Source organism: Ambystoma mexicanum, chromosome 7p (genome assembly GCF_040938575.1).
Source record: "Ambystoma mexicanum isolate Mex_15411 chromosome 7p, UKY_AmexF1_1, whole genome shotgun sequence".
NCBI classification, from domain to species: Eukaryota; Metazoa; Chordata; class Amphibia; order Caudata; family Ambystomatidae; genus Ambystoma; species Ambystoma mexicanum.
Window position 1 is genome coordinate 329,858,295 of NC_090939.1, and position 19,573 is coordinate 329,877,867.

The following is a 19,573-nucleotide window of genomic DNA, read 5'->3' on the forward strand; positions in this document are numbered from 1 at the left end:
ACCATTTAGAATCTTCATTGTCTTCTATTTTGTATGATAGGTCCACAGTTTTTGTGTTACTTTTATAAAAAATTCTACGGCAACATACACATACATGGTTTGGTACTTCAGCTGATGTACTTTTAAATTTTAGTATTTCTTTTTTGTATGTGTTTAGCAAATAGTTGCCCTGTGTAGAATTGTTGCTTAATTGGTTTAAAGCTATTTCATTCTGTAAATGGCTTTCACTTCCAAAATATTTTTTCTGGATATAGTGAATTTCTTCAAGTAGGTCTTTTGCTGTACCATGTAGAAGGATGTTATTTAACTTTGCTAGTGCTAAAGCAGGACTTTTAGCATAGTACAGTTTATAGACTAGATTTCCTATAGTTGAATGATGTGTTGATATCCTTTTGATATCATGGAAAGTGGTTTTACAAGTAGGTCCTGTAATGCAGGCCAATGCATGTCCTTGTAGTCCTGTGTACTTGCGCACTGGTCAGGTATCTATATTTTGCAGTAATTTAATTTTGATTTTGTCTTTGCTTTTTACATATTTATTGAGGAATTGGTGTAAATATTTGAAACATTGTTTGGGAATGTTACACATTGACGTGCATGGCCATTTGTACACTAGACGTTCTGATTCAGTTGAATGGAGGGGTAATTCTAAGTTTTCAGGGCATATTTTTGTAAGGAGTACTTCTTGTTCCATTATGGTATTGTTCACTTTTTCATAACCTCGACCACTGCTATTTATGGCAATTGTATTTGTTTGCTTTTGTTTGTACGCTTCTTCATTAAAATATGGTTCTGTGCTCGTAGTGTGATTCCATTCACCTCCGCAGATACTTAAGAAGTTCTTTCTGTTGACATTTTGCTTATGGAGAAGTCTTTTTTTTGTAATTTAGTCATTAGTTTTGTTAGTGGTTTCATTTTGTTTAACAGTAAAATAAATAAATTTCTTTTGAGAAGAATTGCACTGTCCATCAATGCTTCTAAGATTAATTTCCTACGATAGTGTGTGATGTCATCTTTGATGTCCTGGGTGTTAGTCTTAGCAGAGCACGGTGGTGGCGCGAGTTATGGTTGCTTAGCTTACCATAACTGGCGAATTTCAAGGGTTTTTCGGTTTTACTTGGAACCATAACGTCCCTTTAACAAAGTTTTTTCACTGAATTTCATAGGTTTTTAGTAGCACAACTTAACCATAACGTCCCTTTAACATAGTTTTTTTCACCGAATATATATATATATATATATATTTATATATATATATATATATATATTGTTTTAAATATGTGTTTTTCCAATGGATTTGTTTTGGTAACACAATCCATCGAGCAAAAAAAAGTAAAATCACTGGATACACATTTCATAGCCCTCCAGCCGCTTGCTCACATAAAATAGCACAATACACGGTAAGTTCTTAAAAGCTTGCCAACAACTCTATGGTTACCAAACCCAGAGCTTTAGTACTTTTCTGCTTTCCATAGCACTGAAATATACAGCGACAGGTTTGGTATTTTGGGTCCTACATGTGTCAGCCATTTCAAATTGGTTTGCAATTGCAATAAACTACATGTCTTGCACACATCATTACGCAGTAAAATATCACAGCTAGTGATGTTGAGTAAGTGTAAGGGAGCATTTATTAAAATAAAGGTAAGTGCTCAAATACCAAAAATTGACAAATGCATGTAAGGAACTTACAAATAAATAAGTTCTCGCTGCACATAAGATTAATGAGCAAATGCTGTAACTGTGAGTCCGGCAGGCAAAATTCAAAGTACTATTTTGCCGCCTATTTCCACTTACTCAACACTGGCTGTGGGAGAGATAATGTTATGATCATATTGCATGGACATGCAAAACTTCGTAAACCGTGTTACTGACATGTTGACAGAATCGAACAATTGTAACTCCCAATATATTGCAGTCAAACTGACAATGCACAATACAATCTCAAATATGATTTGCCCAGCACCATTACAATTCAATCACATAAGCCAATATGACCAGGAAACCATTACCAGTCAGAGACCTGTCACACAATTGAACCAAGTTTTGTCATGAGGAGCAAACATGATTTCATTTAGTCCTCAAATGCCCATGCCAGCAAAGACCCTTATGAAAAGAATATTCAGCAGTGCTAACCTAGAACGGAAACTAGACAAAAACATAAGTACATAAAAGATTATATCAATCAATGAATACACATGCAAATCAGCAAGAATATGACTACATTTCTCAAAAATGTGTTCATAATTCATAAAAAGAAAGAAAAGCACACACTAGAAAGACATGCAATAAACACAGCACCAAAATATCGAATAAAGAACACAGGGAGAAAATAACTAGGGAAAACTATAAATCATACCAATGAGGAGAACAAACTAGAGAGGCCTATTTCTCTAGCTTAAGTTTGAGCAAAAAACCATAAGAGAACAACATATATCGAATACATGGAAGTAGGACTTAAATATAAATACAATCTTCACGTTCCTAGGAATGTGTATAGTTCCTCATCCAAATGATGTCCTTGAGGTTTCTTTGTTTCAAAATCCAGTATACACTTGGTCTCTAATTGTCACAGTTGTAACTCGCGATTGCCCCCTTTGGATGATTGTTTAATACTGTGAAAAGCCTTCAATTTTTACCTGATCTGTGTCCTTGAAATGTAAAGCCATGGGTTAAGAAGGATCTTGATTTTTAATTGCTCTGGTATGTCGTAAAATATGCAATTTCAATTACCCTATGCTACTGCCAACATACCATTGTTTACATGGACACGTTTAGACACACACAGTATATTCTGTGTTATAGGTTAGTCTTGAATTCAACTTCACTTCATGTCCAAGTACCAAATGTATGTAGCTTGACTGGTTCTGGGCAAACTGACCGGCCTTACACTTCATGTATTTGTAAAACCCTAGTGGGCATGTACTAAACCATGTTTTAGCCTTTCTGGAAGCTGGTAACTAGACAATTTTTTAAAGATGTAGATTTGTGAAAGGTGATGACTCTTTCTCTAATTTTAGATACCGGATTTTCATCAGGTTCAAGTACAGGCCAATGACAATGCCAGATTTGTCTAATATGCCCTGAATATGCACTGAACGTGAGGATGAGACAAATTGCATCATTTGTTCAGTCGCAACTGGATCGATGGTAGATGCCATGAGAGAGTCACTATTGAACTGCATGCTTTGATGTATGCTCGTCCCAGTACTTGTTTAGGAGATCTTTGGCTGCAGACACTCTGTGCTGTGGTTCGGCATTCTTTATCGAAGGATTTGATTCTGGAGCAATTCTAATAATTTCCCCATAGGGTATACTTCACTTCAAAGCAGGGGGATGATTGCTTCTCATAAAGAGAGTGATATTAGAGCTTGTAGGTGTTCTGTACAGTTCTGTGATATGTTCGCCCTTCTCTTGATTAACCAACACATCCAGAAAGAATATTGAGTCGCGACTGTGGGTTTCTGGACATTTTAGATTTAACTCATTGAAATTAAGTACCTTAACAAACTCTTTACAATCTTTTTCATTGCCTTCCCATACAATGAAAAGGTAATCAATGTAACGTTGCCAAAGAATGATCTTTTCTGTGAATTTTGTGCTGTTTTCTATCCAAGCAATTAAGTTTTTCCACCTTCCTATAGTAAGATTCCAATATGGAGGGGCAAAGGTGGTGCCCATTGCGGTACCTTGAAGTTGAATGAATTACTCTTTGTGAAAGAGGAAAACATTATTTGTCAAACATATATCGATTATTTCAATTATCATTTTACCATGTGACAATAAATTAAGCAACCTCTTGTTCAAAAAATATTGGCATGTTCTTTTCCCATCTTCATGTTTGATTGAAGTATACAAAGAGACCACATCTATTGTTGCCAACATAAAATTTGATTCCCAAGAGATACCCGTACTTAATTTTGGGAACCCAAATCCTTTTGTACAATGGGCCTTATCCACATTTGTAATGGTGATAAATATCTATTGGAATCTTGCCAAAATAAGAACGAAAATGCTTATAAACACAATCATGGAATTAATAAGAGACGCACAACAACACGAAAAAAAGACCAAAAATTATTACCTGCAGAGATTTGAACATTGAGGGGGTAATTCATAGAAATCGGCTCACAAGTGGCGCACGCGGCTGGCGCACAGTGTGCACGTGCGAATCCCTGCGCCAGCCGCGTGCGCCAAAACCCATTTCCGCGCACAGCGTATTCATGGATACCAGCTACCAAAACCAGCCGTGGCGCACAGTGGCGCAGCGACCCTGCAGCAGCGGCAGTTACGCCCCCAAGAACGCCTCTCGCGCAGGGAAAAGCCATCAAATTCCCCAATCCAGCGCAAAGGGCTGCGCTAACCCTGTACCAGCACGGCAAGCGGGCTACGTGTATCACTGGGGTGCGTGGGAAGTACCTCACGTCATTTCAGCTGGGTACGTGCATTTCAGGTGTGCGTGGGAAGTTCCACATGCGAATGTCCAGGCTATGTGTATTTCGGGGTGCGCGGGAAGTTTCACATGCGATATTAGCAGGGTATGGTTATTCCAGGGGTGCGTGGGAAGTTCCACACACGAATGTCCTGGCTACGTGTATTTCGGGGTGCGCGGGAAGTTTCACACGCGATATCAGCAGGGTACGTGTATTCCAGGGGTGCGCGGGAAGTTCCACATGCGAATGTCCTGGCTACGTGTATTTTGGGGTGCGCGGGAAGTTTCACACGCGATATCAGCAGGGTACGTGTATTCCAGGGGTGCGCTTGAAGTTCCACACGCGATTCCATCAGGGTACGTGTACATCAGGGGTGCGCGGGAATTTTCACACGTGAATTCAGCAAGGTACGTGTATATCAGGGGTGCGCGGGAAGTTCCACACGCAAATGTCCTGGCTACGTGTATTTCGGGGTACGCAGGAAGTTTCACACGCGATATCAGCAGGGTACGTGCATATCAGGGGTGCGTGGGAAGTTCCACACGTGAATGTCCTGGCTACGTGTATTTCAGGGTGCGCGGGAAGTTTCACACGCGATATCAGCAGGGTACGTGTATTCCAGGGGTGTGCGGGAAGTTCCACACGTGATTTCAGCAGGGTACGTGTATTACAGGGGTGCGCTTGAAGTTCCACACGCGATTCCATCAGGGTACGTGTACATCAGGGGTGCGCGGGAATTTTCACACGTGAATTCAGCAGGGTATGTGTATATCAGGGGTGCGCGGGAAGTTCCACATGCGAATGTCCTGGCTACGTGTATTTCAGGGTGCGCGGGAAGTTTCACACGTGATATCAGCAGGGTACATGTATTCCAGGGGTGCGTGGGAAGTCACACACGTGAAGTCAGCAGGGTACGTGTATTCCAGGGGTGCGCAGGAAGTTCCACACGCGATTTCAGCAGGGTACGTGTATCACAGGGGTGCGTGGGGAGCACCACATGTGAATTGCACGTGTGGGTCCTCCCAGGTGTTCCCTCTACACCCTCCACGGCCCCTGCAGGTGGCTCACACCAAAGGGGCCTACCCTGCACATGTCCTGCAGGCACCCCATCCACCATGGCCATGCCCCCCAGCCAACCCACATGTCAACTTGCACTACTGCCCACCAACGCATGTCCCCCTGCACCCCCAGCCACCAGGGGCACCCTCCACCAGGCCCCCACCCATGTCTCCCCCCACCCCCACCCCCCAGCAGTGCAGGGGCACCCTCCACCAGGCCCCCACCCATGTCTCCCACCACCCCCACCCCCTAGCACTGTGGGGCACCTGCCAGCAGGCTCCCACCCATGTCCAACTCATGTTCCCCACCACCTCCACCCCCCAGCACTGTGGGGCACCTGCCAGCAGGCCCCCAACCATGTCCAACTCATGATCCCCACCACCCCCACCCCCCAGCACTGTGGGGCACCTGCCAGCAGGCCCCCACCCATGTCCAACTCATGTTCCCCACCACCCCCACCCCCCAGCACTGTGGGGCACCTGCCAGCAGGCCTCCACCCATGTCCAACTCATGGTCCCCACCACCCCCACCCCCCATCAGTGCAGGGGCACCCTCCACCAGGCCCCACTCATGTCCAACTCATGTTCCCCACCACCCCCACCCCCCAGCACTGTGGGGCACCTGCCAGCAGGCCCCCACCCATGTCCAACTCATGTTCCCCACCACCCCCAACCCCCAGCAGTGCAGGGGCACCCTCCACCAGGCTCCCACCCATGTCTCCCACAACCCCACCCCCTAGCAGTGCAGGGGCACCCTCCACCAGACCCCCACTCATGTCCAACTCATGTTCCCTGCCACCCCCATCCCCCAGCACTGTGGGGCACCTGCCAGCAGGCCCCCACCCATGTCCAACTCATGTTCCCCACCACCCCCACCCCCCAGCACTGTGGGGCACCTGCCAGCAGGCCCCCACCCATGTCCATATCATGTTCCCCACCACCCCCACCCCCCAGCAGTGCAAGGGGCACCCTCCACCAGGCCCCCACCCATGTATCGCACCACCCGCACCCCCCAGCAGTGCAGGGGCACCCTCCACCAGGCCCCCACTCATGTCCAACTCATGTTCCCCACCACCCCCATCCCCCAGCACTGTGGGGCACCTGCCAGCAGGCCCCCACCCATGTCCAACTCATGTTCCCCACCCCCCAGCACTGTGGGGCACCTGCCAGCAGGCCCCCACCCATGTCCAACTCATGTCTCCCACCACCTCCACCCCCCAGCAGTGCAGGGGCACCCTCCACCAGGCCCCCACCCATGTCTCCCACTACCCCATCCCCCAGCAGTGCAGGTTCACCCTCCACCAGGCCCCCACCCATGTCTCCCACCACCCCCACCCCCCAGCAGTGCAGGGTCACCCTCCACCAGGCGCCCACCCATGTCTCCCACCACCCCCACCCCCCAGCAGTGCAGGGGCACCCTCCACCAGGCCCCCACCCATGTCTCCCACCACCCCCACCCCCCAGTAATGCAGGGGCACCCTCCACCAGGCCACCACCCATGTCCAACTCATGTTCCCCACCACCCCCACCCCCCAGCACTGTGGGGCACCTGCCAGCAGGCCCCCACCCATGTCCAACTCATGTTCCCCACCACCCCCACCCCCCAGCACTGTGGGGCACCTGCCAGCAGGCCCCCACCCATGTCCAACTCATGTTCCCCACCACCCCCACCCCCCAGCAGTGCAGAGGCACCATCCACCAGGCCCCCACACATGTCTCCCACCACCCCCACCCCCCAGCAGTGCAGGGGCACCCTCCACCAGGCCCCCACTCATGTCCAACTCATGTCTCCCACCACCCCCACCCCCCAGCAGTGCAGGGGCACCCTCCACCAGGCCCCCACCCATGTCCAACTCATGTCTCCCACCACCCCCACACCCCAGCAGTGCAGGGGCACCCTCCACCAGGCCCCCACTCATCTCCAACTCATGTTCCCCGCCACCCCCATCCCCCAGCACTGTGGGGCATGTGCCAGCAGGCCCCCACCCATGTCCAACTCATGTTCCCCACCACCCCCACCCCCCAGCACTGTGGGGCAACTGCCAGCAGGCCCCCACCCATGTCCAACTCATGTCTCCCACCACCCCCACCCCCCAGCAGTGCAGGGGCACCCTCCACCAGGCCCCCACCCATGTCCAACTCATGTTCCCCACCACCCACACCCCCCGGCACTGTGGGGCACCTGCCAGCAGGCCCCAACTCATCTTCCCCAGCCAACATGTCATCAAAATCCAGATCCCTGGTCCCTATGGTCAGCCTCCAAATGCAAAACACCCACCCGAGTATTGCATCCACCCACTCATAATTGGCAATTACATGACAGAACACCAATTGCAAGTTCCGAAACAAACACATTTCCCTCACATACACCCAATGTGTATCAGTGAATCTCAAAACCCATATCATGAAATGCATGAAACCAATGAGATGATACTACACATTGAAGTTCGATTAAAAAATATGTATTAAAGGAAACATAAATAGAATCAAAAATAAACAGAAATGGGAATGTACAAAAATGAAAAGAAGCATGTCCGTGAAAAAAAGCAAAACCAAAAATCATAATCCAAAGTAATGGTGTCCAAAGTCACTGTCCACAAAAGAAAATCCAATGGGAAATAATAATTGAAAGCCATTGCTCCATGAGTAAATTGTGAAAGAAAAATAAAATCCAACAGTGAACTATGTACAGACGAACAAGCCAGGGTCCATTATCCCAACAAAAGAAATGAAACCTATCTAACTACACTAACTAATAAAATAAACTATATACAAAAATGTGGCCAATGTCCAAAAGGTCCAAAGCAAATCAAAAAACAAAGGAAACCTAACACTACCTCCATAACTATGTACAAGGGTAGCGGGCTAGTCTGACGGCTCACTTTTGGATGTCCCGGGCCAGGGCATCATCGAGCTCCTGCTCAATGTTCCGGAGGCGGTCCTCCTCCATGGCCCCGAGGGTCCGCAGGGCCGTCGACGTGTCCACCTCCAACCCCCTGCGGATCGCCTCGAGGCATTCGGCCCGCCTCAGGGCCCTCCGCATGGAGTTCTCCGCCCTGACCATTGTGAGCCGTGCCTCTTCCGCCTGCTGCCGCTCCGCATCTATGGCGTGGCCCAACCACTGCCACACGGAAGACACTCTCTGTCCTGGGTCCTCCTGCCCTCCGGCCGATGCCTGCCCCTCCGATGTTGAAGGCCCCGAGCCTTCATGGCTCCCACCACATTGCTGCTGCTGCTGTGCCTCTGCCCGTGCACTGCCTCCTGCTGCCTGCACATCCTCCGCCGGCTGGGGTGCAGTCGTTGATGTGGCCACCCCTGCTGGAAGTCCGACTTCCGACTGTGGCAGGGATGCCTCCTCCACCAGCCTGGCCGCACCGTCAGAGGCAGCTCCACAGGGCACCCAGGTGACTGATGGGTGGGAAGATGGCACAGAGGACGACTGGCGCGTAGGGGGTTCAGTTGAGGAGGGGGTCGTAGCAAGCCCCATCAAACGGAAGAATCCGGCCTGGGTGACCTGTCCCAGCAGGCTGACGTGGTCAACGAGCCATTCAAGATGACGTGCAGTCTCCTCATGAAAAGACTGCAGGTCACCTCGCATGGCCCGTTGACGCAACGCCACACCAGTCAGGACAGGCTCAACCCGGACCTGGATAGCCACGTCCGCAGGCAGAGGAAGGCCAGTTGTCGTTTGCTCATCCCCTGCCTGAAAACGGGTCTGGACGTAGGCATCCCTGCTGGTGCAAGATTATGCAGGGACAGGATTGCACACAGGCACCTCCGCGGCAGCCTGTGCTGCCTCCTGTCCCTGGTCCTGCACTGCACCACTAGCACCAGTGGGATCCCCACCTCCAGACCCCATCTCTGTTGCTTGCACGGCCTCCTCCTCCACCAAACCCCCCACCAACCTGGATGACTCTGTGCCATCTTCCCCCGTTGGGCCCTGTGGGGTCCCAGCTGCCCCTTCTGTTGCCGAGGAGTCCAACTCCAACCTCCGCCTCTTGGACCTCCCCCCGGCAGCTGCGGCCTGGGACGCGGCACCGGACTCCTCACTCCCCGACGAGATGACAACATGGGAGGGGAGCCGGGCCTTGCGTCTCCGGCTGGCGATGGGATCCCCGCCGCTGTGCTCCACAGCACCTTCTCCGCCCGCTTCATCAGTTGACGCTGCAGACAGGAAGAAATAAAACACAGGCATCAGGGCACTGTACAATGGACACATACACACTTGACAGTTGTACATGAGTGGCATTGGCAAACCTCAGACATGCCATCACAATCCCCAACACACATGTCATTTTAACTCGCACACATGAGCCATACCACAGCCATATCGCAACTGCCAGCACCATCCATACCCATACAACAGCATGAGCAAGCAAAGCTGAGCCAGACATCACATGCAACACAGGAAGTGCACCACACATGTACACACACCACCACACTTGCATACATATGTACACCTCTGCCAAGTGTTGCAGTGTTCAGATGGGCATCCATGTCACAACTGCCAATCAGGCTTCCACATCCGGCTGTCACATGCATCCATGTTGCATCACTGTTGCACCCTTGTCAAATACACACAAATGCACATGTACACAGTGCTGATACATGCAGCTGAAAACAACATACATGCGTGACATCACGGACATTTCTACTTACTTACACATTCATCCAAACATGTGTGCCCACACAACTGCGTTTGGCGTGCAAGCCTACACACACAAGCACCATCCATGTCTCACACATTACAGCCCTCGCATGTGTTAGCCCCACGGCCCTGTACACTCCCACCCATACTCGACCCCATACAAACAGATGTGCAACCTGCACACTACTGAAACATCACCACACGCACAGCTCACAATCAGGATGCATGTACACTTACCGCTCGACTCCAGACGGGTCTGCCTCTCAAGGACCTGGACGTGGAGCGCTGGGGATATGTGTTCCAGGACCCTCATCTGATCTTCCGACAAGTGGACCCGGCGCCCCTTGGCATCTGCTGCCTTCAAGAGGCGCCGGGCCTTGTTCAGGGTCCTGGACCTGAAGTCCTCCCAGCACTTCTTGACATGTTGTAAATCGCGGACTGCCACCCCCTCCGCGTTGATGGCAGTCACGATGTCAGTCCAGATCCGAGTCCGTCCTTGCTTGTCGGCGTGGAAACTTCCGAAGAGGGCATCATACTGCCCCAGGACTTGCTCCACCAGGACACCAACTTCGGTGGCACTGAAGCTGGTGCCCCTCTGCCTCTCTGGCCGGGGGTTGTCAGTGGTGCCAGATGTTGCAGTGCCCGACATGACAACCCCAGAGGCAGGAGTGGGTGGGCAACTGGGTCCTGGGGCTGGGCTGTGGAGCGATGGAATCCCAGTCGGGAGTCTTCGGTTCCAGCAGGGGTGGTCACAGCAACATCACCCCTGGCTGATGTGCAGGCAGCAAATGGCAGGGCACGTGGGCAGCAGGCAGTCAGGCAGCAGCAGATGGCAGGTGGGAGCGTGCTCGGGGCTCTGTGGGGCAGTAGTTCGGCCTTCTGGGCAGGAGCGTGGTCTTCCGTGTGCTTACACGTGGCCAGCTTGATACAGAGTGATTTGGCACGTGAAAATTCGGCACGTCAGCGTGTAATTCGAGGAAAGGCCCTTAGCGCCTAAGCTCGTCTGCACGCATATGTAATTTCCTTGGACAGAAGGCCCCTGAAGTGCATGCGCCCCTGTGACGTGACGCGCACAGGCATGCATGGGCATTTCAGCGCGCGTGAAAAACTGCACGTCCGCGTGTAATACGAGGAAAGGGCCCATGCGCATTAGTGACGTGATGCACGCGTGCGTTTCCCTCAGCATGGGTTAAAGGTGAGCGGGCCCAGCAGTTCGCTGTACGTGCCTTTCGTGGAGACCGACGTGTGTTGCTGCTTCCTGTTGTTTCGCGCGCCATCACAACTTCACAGCTATCAAGGACGTATCTCTTCTTTTGGTGGGGGTATTGGCTACGCGTGCTTTTCTGCATCGCGCTAGTCAGATGGTGAGTCGCACATGCTCTTTTTCCCACTGCGGGTGCCCCTGTGTATCGCACCCATTTTCGATGTCATAGTAGCCTGCGTGTCCCACGCGTACGCGTTATTCGTGTTACTGGGTGCCACCGCGTACTGCGGGAGGTTGAATCCACGCACGTAGGCTGCGGGGTTGCATGCACGGTTTTACTGCAGTTTTGGGGTGCCTGAGCGTTGCGTGACCCGTCACCACATCACCGGGGTCACATACAGCCTTGCAGGTGCAGGGGGGTTGTTAACATCTTGCTTCCCACCCCCTTCACCCCAATTGCCCAGGTCAATTGTGGTGTACACCTCCCATTGGCACCACTCCTTCTGTGCCGGCACTACTACATCTGTGCCAAGGTTGTGAGGGCACTAAAGGTGAGGGGCGCCTCAGCTGGGCGTCCTCCTCGTGGCGGGCGTGGTCGGGGACGTGGCTGTGGTGACCAGGGAGTAGGGGGACTCCAGGGTGTCCAGGGCGGCCACAGAGGGGGAAGAGACAGGGGTGAGCCACTTGAGCACAATGTTGTGCCATGTGTCGGTGCAGTCATGCCACCACCCCCTGTGGTTCCGGGGGATGCAGCTCCTGCATCTGGCACTGGCACCCATTTGAACCGGCAGTCCGTTCCATCGACTGCCACGGGCCCACGGGTAGTGGTAGCTGCAGGTGCAGCTGTGGACACCGCCAACCAGGCTCAGGGTCTGCCAGAGCAGGCTGCGTTGGCACTTGAAGAGCCCTTGGTAGATCTCCAGCAGGCCAGGGGGGAAACCATAGGGGCAGGCCGGGCTGCTCAGACCAAGACACGTGTCCCTGGGGCAGTCATGTCATCTGCTGCCCTGAACAGCCGGATGTTGGCAAGTGCAGGGGCAGATGCACCCAACAGCACCCCGGTTGTGAGTCTGCCAACCAGGACGGTTGCGGTCAATGACCCTGCCACAGCTGATGTTGCTGCGCAGGGTCCATTAGTGGGCACCCAGCTGCCACTGACACAAGTCAGGCCTTTGGTCATCCCTCCACCTGCCACTCCCTTGGCTCAATCCGCCAAACCCACTGGCCATACTGGTCAGGGCGGCATTAGCCAGCCAGGGTCTGCGCCACAGTCCAAGAGGAGGAAGGTTGCACCTGCAGCACAGGCTGGGACCCCACACACAGCCACGACCTCCTGCACGTTGAGGAAGAAGCCTTTCTGTAAGCAGGAACTGGACTTCCTCGTGGACTACATGCGGGGCCACAGCCGTGACATGCTAGTGGGTGCCAATATTCAGACTACGGCTGCCCAACGTGACACCCACTGGAAAGATGTTGCGGAACATGTCAGTTCATTCGGCCATGAGGTGCGCACGGCGCAAGAGTGCAAAAAGCATTGGAATGACATCAAACGCAGCACTAAGGCTAAGCGTGCCTCTATTTACAACTTGACTCTGGTGACTGGCGGTGGGCCTGCACCAGAGGAGGAAGAGCTCACTCCGCATGAGGCTCTCGTTGCGGAGTTTATACCACCTGAATTGGTCGAAGGAGTGGGAGATATGCTGGACTTTGATGCGCAGTCCAGTGAGTGTTGATGCGTGTTTATTGAGGACGTGTGTGTTTCACTTGTGGGATGTGTTGTGCATGATTTCCGCTACATGTGACGTGTACATGGTTCTGATGTGTAAGTAATGCAATGCTTCCGTCATGCGGGACTCCATGTAGGCATGCTCCCTTGCCCCTCCTCTGCCACTCTGCACCCCAGTTCCACCTTTGCACTGGTCTGCTTCGATCTTGCCAATGTGTACTTTCTTGTTCATGTATCCTGTGTAGATGCTAACTTCCAGCGTAGAATCTGCCAGACATATGCCGTGTGGTACAGCCTTAGTACTCGATGCAGGGTATCTCACTTGTACTGTGCATAGGTCAGATGTCCCGCAGGGACATGAGTGCCCATTCATGCTCCATGTGCATTGCACGCATGCCCCTATGTGTCCTTGACTGGATGATCACTGTAATACAAGTCCTTGGTTACATACATTGCCTGGCATCTCATCAGCCTTCCCATGTTAACTGTGGCTCAGTCCTCCGTTGCACACATGTTTAGTGTCTGACAATCTGTGTGGCTCACAGGCCTCAGCCTGTTCAATGGCCAATGACTCTGTCCAACTGTTGTTGTGTCTTCTTCACACGTGGGCGGCCTCCAGAGTTTTCATCATGTTTCCTGCTTACTGTCCCAGCATCATTTGCAGTGTTGTCACTTGAATCACATTAAGCTGTTGATGCCAGTCAACACTGCCTGTCAATACACAGGTGTATGGTCAGCCTTTTGATACCATGCTAGGCATCCCTGCTTTGGTACTGGGGTGGAGGGTTGCTTGGCTTCTAGATATGGTACACATTGAATGCACAATGCACGTGATGTCTGAATTTGACAATGCACTGCCTTCACATTTCCTGGCACACACCATGGAGTCCTTGTACATGTAGGTAGTGAGTGGCATACACATTTTCTGCACTGCATAGACCCACTTCCATGGAAACTGTCACCTTTCAACAGGTCTGATCACATAAGCTATTCAAAGTTGACCCAGCATGCATGCCAGGTTATATGTTGTGTGTCACTTGTCTGCCGGATGTGTTTGCTGTCGGTGTGTGTGTGTGTTGTGTGCTTCTGACATGTGTAGTGACCTTTTTTCTCTATTTTTCAGGTGATGATGCAATGGAGGCGGAGGATGGTGTTGTCATGCCAGACACAGGGTTGTTACCACCACATCAACCCGGTACTAGTGGGGGTCGTGGGGTGGTAGGCCACGAAAACCCCCAAGTGCTGCAGTCCATCTTGTCTCTGGCTGCCTATGAGTCCAGCCTTGATGACGACTCTGACGTCCATGTTGAGTTGGATGAGCATCAAGTCCATGTGTCAGGGGTGAGTGATTCTGATGTGGACACTCCTCTGTCTGCGACCCCTGCACTGAGGGATCAGACAGTCTTGGTTCCTCCGCCCGTGGTGGATCGGGACGCAGGGTCACCCTCCACATCAGTCACTGATGTGCCTGGGACATCACGTCGACGGGGGCATGTAGTCGTGCAGCCGCGGGCAGTGCCAACACAGTGAGGACCCCCACAGTATACTGAATGGGAGCAAGACATGACTGCCAATTCCGAACGGCAGGGGGCAGCAATGGAGAACATCGCTGAGAGCATGGAGCGTGGTGGCCCGATCTGTGCTCCCCCCTGCTAGGCAGGTGCTTCTCCAGCAGCAGGCGGCACGGTCCACGGCCCGCTCGCTCAGGCTGGGCATGGCGGCCTCAGACAGGGCACGCCAGGCTGAAATGTCTCTGCGTCAAGCAACTGCTGCTCACGCAGAGGCGCACATGGATGCCCTGAGGGAGGAGTATGCTTCCCTCAGATCCACTCTGGGTGTCCTTATGATGTCCCAGAGGCAGCAGGCAGAGGAGAGGTTTGCACAGCTTGAGCGTACCATCTCGGCTGAGCAACAGGCTTGCCGGGAGGTGCAGCGGTTGTCCAGCCAGGCCTTGCAGGAAGAACTCTGTGTTACACGTGCTACCTTACAAGAGGAAGCACGTGTATCACGTGAGGCTCTGCATGCAGACCTACGTCACATCGCCACACAGAACCAGGCTCACCCGTCTGGCAGACTTGCTGCCTACGAGGGGCAAGCTGTGGCTAGGCGTGGCCAGGCTACTGTGCCACGTCCTCCTTTACAGGATGAGCCAGACTCGGACGACCATCCCACATAGGTCGGGCTGTGCAGGCGTTGAGCCCATGGAGGTTTTTTTTTTGGCTCAGCATCATCGCATGTGGATGTTGAGCAGCACCCTGTACCTCCCCACTCCTGGGTGCCTCCCCTCCCCCCTGGGTCGTATGTGGCCATTTTTGATTTTTCTTTTAGTTTAGTTAGTTAAGTTTCTGTTTGATAGTTAGTTTAATTAGGTAATGTAGGTTTTTCCATTGCTAGTGTAATTAGTTAATAGTTGATTTAGTTTAAAATTGCTTGTCTATTGTGCTTTCATGTGACGGTGCGGTGCTTTGTGGCTTTTGAAGGCATCCACTGTCTGTTCCAGCTGGGCCCTTCAGGCTTGTCTTGTGTATGTGTTTGCTGCTTGGGGTCCTTGACTCACATATGCCACTCCTGCCTCCCTTATCCATGGGCTTGCAAGGATGGTTCGGTGTTAGACTTTTACACAAGGGCTTTGGACTGTCATATCTGTAGCATGTCTGGTGCTGTGTGACCTAGTGGGGATGATTTTGGTGTTATTGTCCACTGTTCAGCTTTTGCTAGATGGGGTGTGTCATGATTAATGTGTACATTAATTGCTATGCATTGTGTAGTATGTTTCATATCGTTACTGTACATGTGCTTGTTGCAATTCATGCTGTAGATAGTGTTCCACACTTTGGATGTGAAAGATGGACTGATGGTGTGATTTATGATGTGACTCTCTGACATGGTCAAGTAATGAGATGCCTGATGAGACACACACAGATGACTTTGAAGCATTAATCATGTGTTTCATGCCCTTTCTGCAGGGGGATGAGCCTCCAGAGCACCTTTGCCAGCAGACATGGCCCATTGGATGACGGAATTCTGGACACATTTGTTGGTGCCCACATGCACATGTGTGCACAAGCAGAGGAACAGGGATTTCAGACCTACATCCTAGAACTGCTGACGTGTTCCAAGGAACTCCAGGCAAGGTGAGCAGCACCGGGGGGCCACAACACAGCAAAGCTTGCACCAGGCGAGTTGCACATGCAGGCTTAGTCACAGCACTGAGGGTGAGCTTGGACGAATATTGGTGTTGAAGCACACAAAGCAGCTCACATGTGTTGTTGGACTGATGGCTGTTGATTGTAAGGTTGTCTGGGACACATGCAGGGGCAGTGGCACATACCCTCTGGTACACCAAGGTCCATTGAGGCACTTGTATCAACCATGTAGCCTTCCGAGACATGGAAAGGGGCAGCTCACAGGGGCATACAGCAAGGGACATACTCGGGTGCAGTGCATATCATTTCCATGTACTTTATGATAAATGCACTGCCAACTTTGTTTCGGTCATGGTGGTACGCAACTTGCTCAGAAGCCATGGCTTGCTATATGGGTCTGTCTGCTTACTCAGGGAACATTGCATGTTGTGTGAATTGTGACACATTGGTGTTCCATTTGCCACGCACCCGCAGGCGGCTGACTTACTGCATTGACTGTGTATGACCCGTCATAGGGGTGATGTTATATATGGGTACGAAGCATCTACACCAGATTGTCTGTTTGGAGAGTAGTTTGTTGCTATGGGGCATGTTTGGTGTTGTGTTTTTGTGTAATTGGCACGTACAGGTTGTTGACTGTGGCTCTCTTTGCAGCATTGCAGTGCTCCTGTAACCGGACCTGAGAGTGCGCAGGCAGGAGGCCAGCACTCAAAACCAGAGCTAAGTGTCGTGTTGTTTTTCTTTCAAACTGCTCTGCATAGGCTTGCTGGGGAGTGTACTAATCCATGGATGTATGTGTGGTTCAATTTGGTATGATTTTCCCCCTAATCACCCGGAATCCTATGCAATTTTGAACCCTGTACCCTCTACCCGGTGTTCCTGCTTCCCGTACCTATCCAAGCAACATTCCCTAACACTCTTTCCCCGCTGGGGTTGCGGATGCCTGTGTAAGCCCCGAACTTGCAGGCGCCAAAACCCTAGAGGGGGGTGGTTGGTTCGTACCACTCCTAAGCCTGGACTACAGAAAGCCATGACAATGATGTCCAAGTTTGTTTGGATTGTGTATGTGTTCATGCAGGTAGTACATTTTCGTGCATTCCCTAGTTTCATGTGTCATTCCTCCTCCCCTCTCCTGCCACTCATTCCAGTCATCCAGTGTGTCAACACCTGTCCCGACTGCATATCCCTGAACCTCCTTCCCCACCAGGGTCTCAGGGGCCTGTGTGAGTTTGACCTTGCAGGCACCCGGGACACGGTGGGGGTGGTTGTTTCGTGACACTCCCGCACCTGTACACGGGACCTGTGACAGTACACATCCGTTCATGGTGCATCATCCTATGTAATGTACCACACATGGTTCACATCCTGTTGTGACATTGTTTTACTGTGCTACCTTGGTTGTTGCATCATTGTGGTAGTACTTGGCCTTTGTGAGGTACTGCTACGTCAAGTCATCTACTGGAGGGTGTTCTGGTTCGTTTTTCTGGCTTGGATTTTGTGATTTTGGAAATGAGTGTGGATTATGAGGGTGCAGGCACCTTTTTACACACAAGGTGGGAGATGGTGACGAAGGGTAAAGGTGATCCTGTGGCCAGGTGGAATTGAGGTTTGAAGGCTCAATGACCCAGGTGCAGTTGTTCAGTGGGTCATGGTCATTTGTGAGGGAGGGGGGGGGGGTTGTTGTTGATAGTTGCCTTGCCCTGCAGTGTGATGGGAACTCTGACATTGTAATGGTGGTATCCTACGTACATGTTGTGTTCTGCTGATCAATGCCTGTTCATGTGTTGTGTTTACCTTTCAGGTGCGAGGGGATAGTTGTGGTTTGACATGCTGGGGTGTACACATGGTGAATGTTCACATGTGATGTGTAGAGAACACTGATGGTCACTTGAGTGCACATGCATATGTGGAGTGCATGTCCTTGCAGAACCACACACTTGCACTCTGATGCACTACATGCACTCCCACCCTTGCATATCCACTTGTACACTGTTTGCCTTCTGGTGCCCACTGTGTCCCTGCAGCACATGTTCTGTGACAAATTATGGATCCTGTACATGCCTAATTTGCTGTTTGATGTGGTCTGTCACTTAGATGTGATGCTCAGGGTGTGCATCACACACAATGGCTGTTCACTGTGCTGTGCGCTGAGCAGTGTGTTGCAGGAGTAGGACACAGCACACAGAAGCTGCAGTGTTGATTTTGCAATGCACAATGTGCATGTAGACAGGCATTCATTGTTATGTTACGTGTACAACTCTTGTAATGCATTTGGAAATGACTTATTTTGGGTGGGAGGTTGTTGGTCTGTCATTTCATCTGATTCCTGGTCAGGCATCATTGTCTGATGCCTCTGTACATTTTGGACATGGCAATGTGTGCCTTATTGTTGCTGTGTTGGTGTATGGGTATTGCTTGCCATGCCATGTCATGTTGTGGTTTGGGAGGGTTTGAGTGACATAACAGTGATGGCCATGGCCTGTTGTGCAGGTGTGTGTGATGCACACCTTGTATGTCAGGGTCATCCGCTTCTCAGAACAACTAGCTGGGGGTAGATCTCTCTCCGCGGCAGGGCCCTCCCTCTGGAACAGCCTGCCTGCCTCACTTGAACTTGAGGGGAACCATCTCCGGTTCGGGAAGCACCTCAAGACCTTCCTCTTTGCTTCTGCTTTCTCTCTGCCTCTCCCTTGCGGAATTCTTCACTGGAACTGCACTGGATCTGGAACTGAGCCACTCTCAACGACCTCAGTCCCTGGCCCAGCCACTCTCCACTTGCACTGGCTCCCTGGCAACCCCTGCACTGCGGTACTGTCTCTCTATCCCTACAGCCCCCCCCTCCCAGCACTTGTCTGCACTTACCTTTGCAGTTGCCACCAGCTGACCTGTGTATTTGTTTTTTGGTCTACTTCGCCTGTACTGCACTCCCCCCCCCTCCCCTTCCCCTTGCACTTTTCCCTGCCCCCTACCCCTGCACTTGCACAATCTGAATGACACCTGGCCTAGTTGTACCGTTGTCTGTCTTCCCTTGTTCCCCCCTCCCTGCCTCATCGCACCTTGAAATAATTGTGTATAGGCCATATCATGTCATATGTCATAAGTGTGCCTTTTGGTCACACAGGATAGCTTGTGTTTAAGTAGCTAGGGATGCAGACGATGTGGCACTTCCATGGCAACATTCACAGGTTGGTAGGGTTGTGACAGTTGACTGTCTCTTTGTCATCATCGATTGTCACCTGGTATGTGCCAGGCCTGTGTGCACTCCGCAGGGGTGGGAGTTTAGGTGAAAAATGTGGCCACAAGCTGGGTCCGGGCTTCCTCGCCACGTGCCCTGTCCCCTCCCATGGGCAGCGCCTGTGCC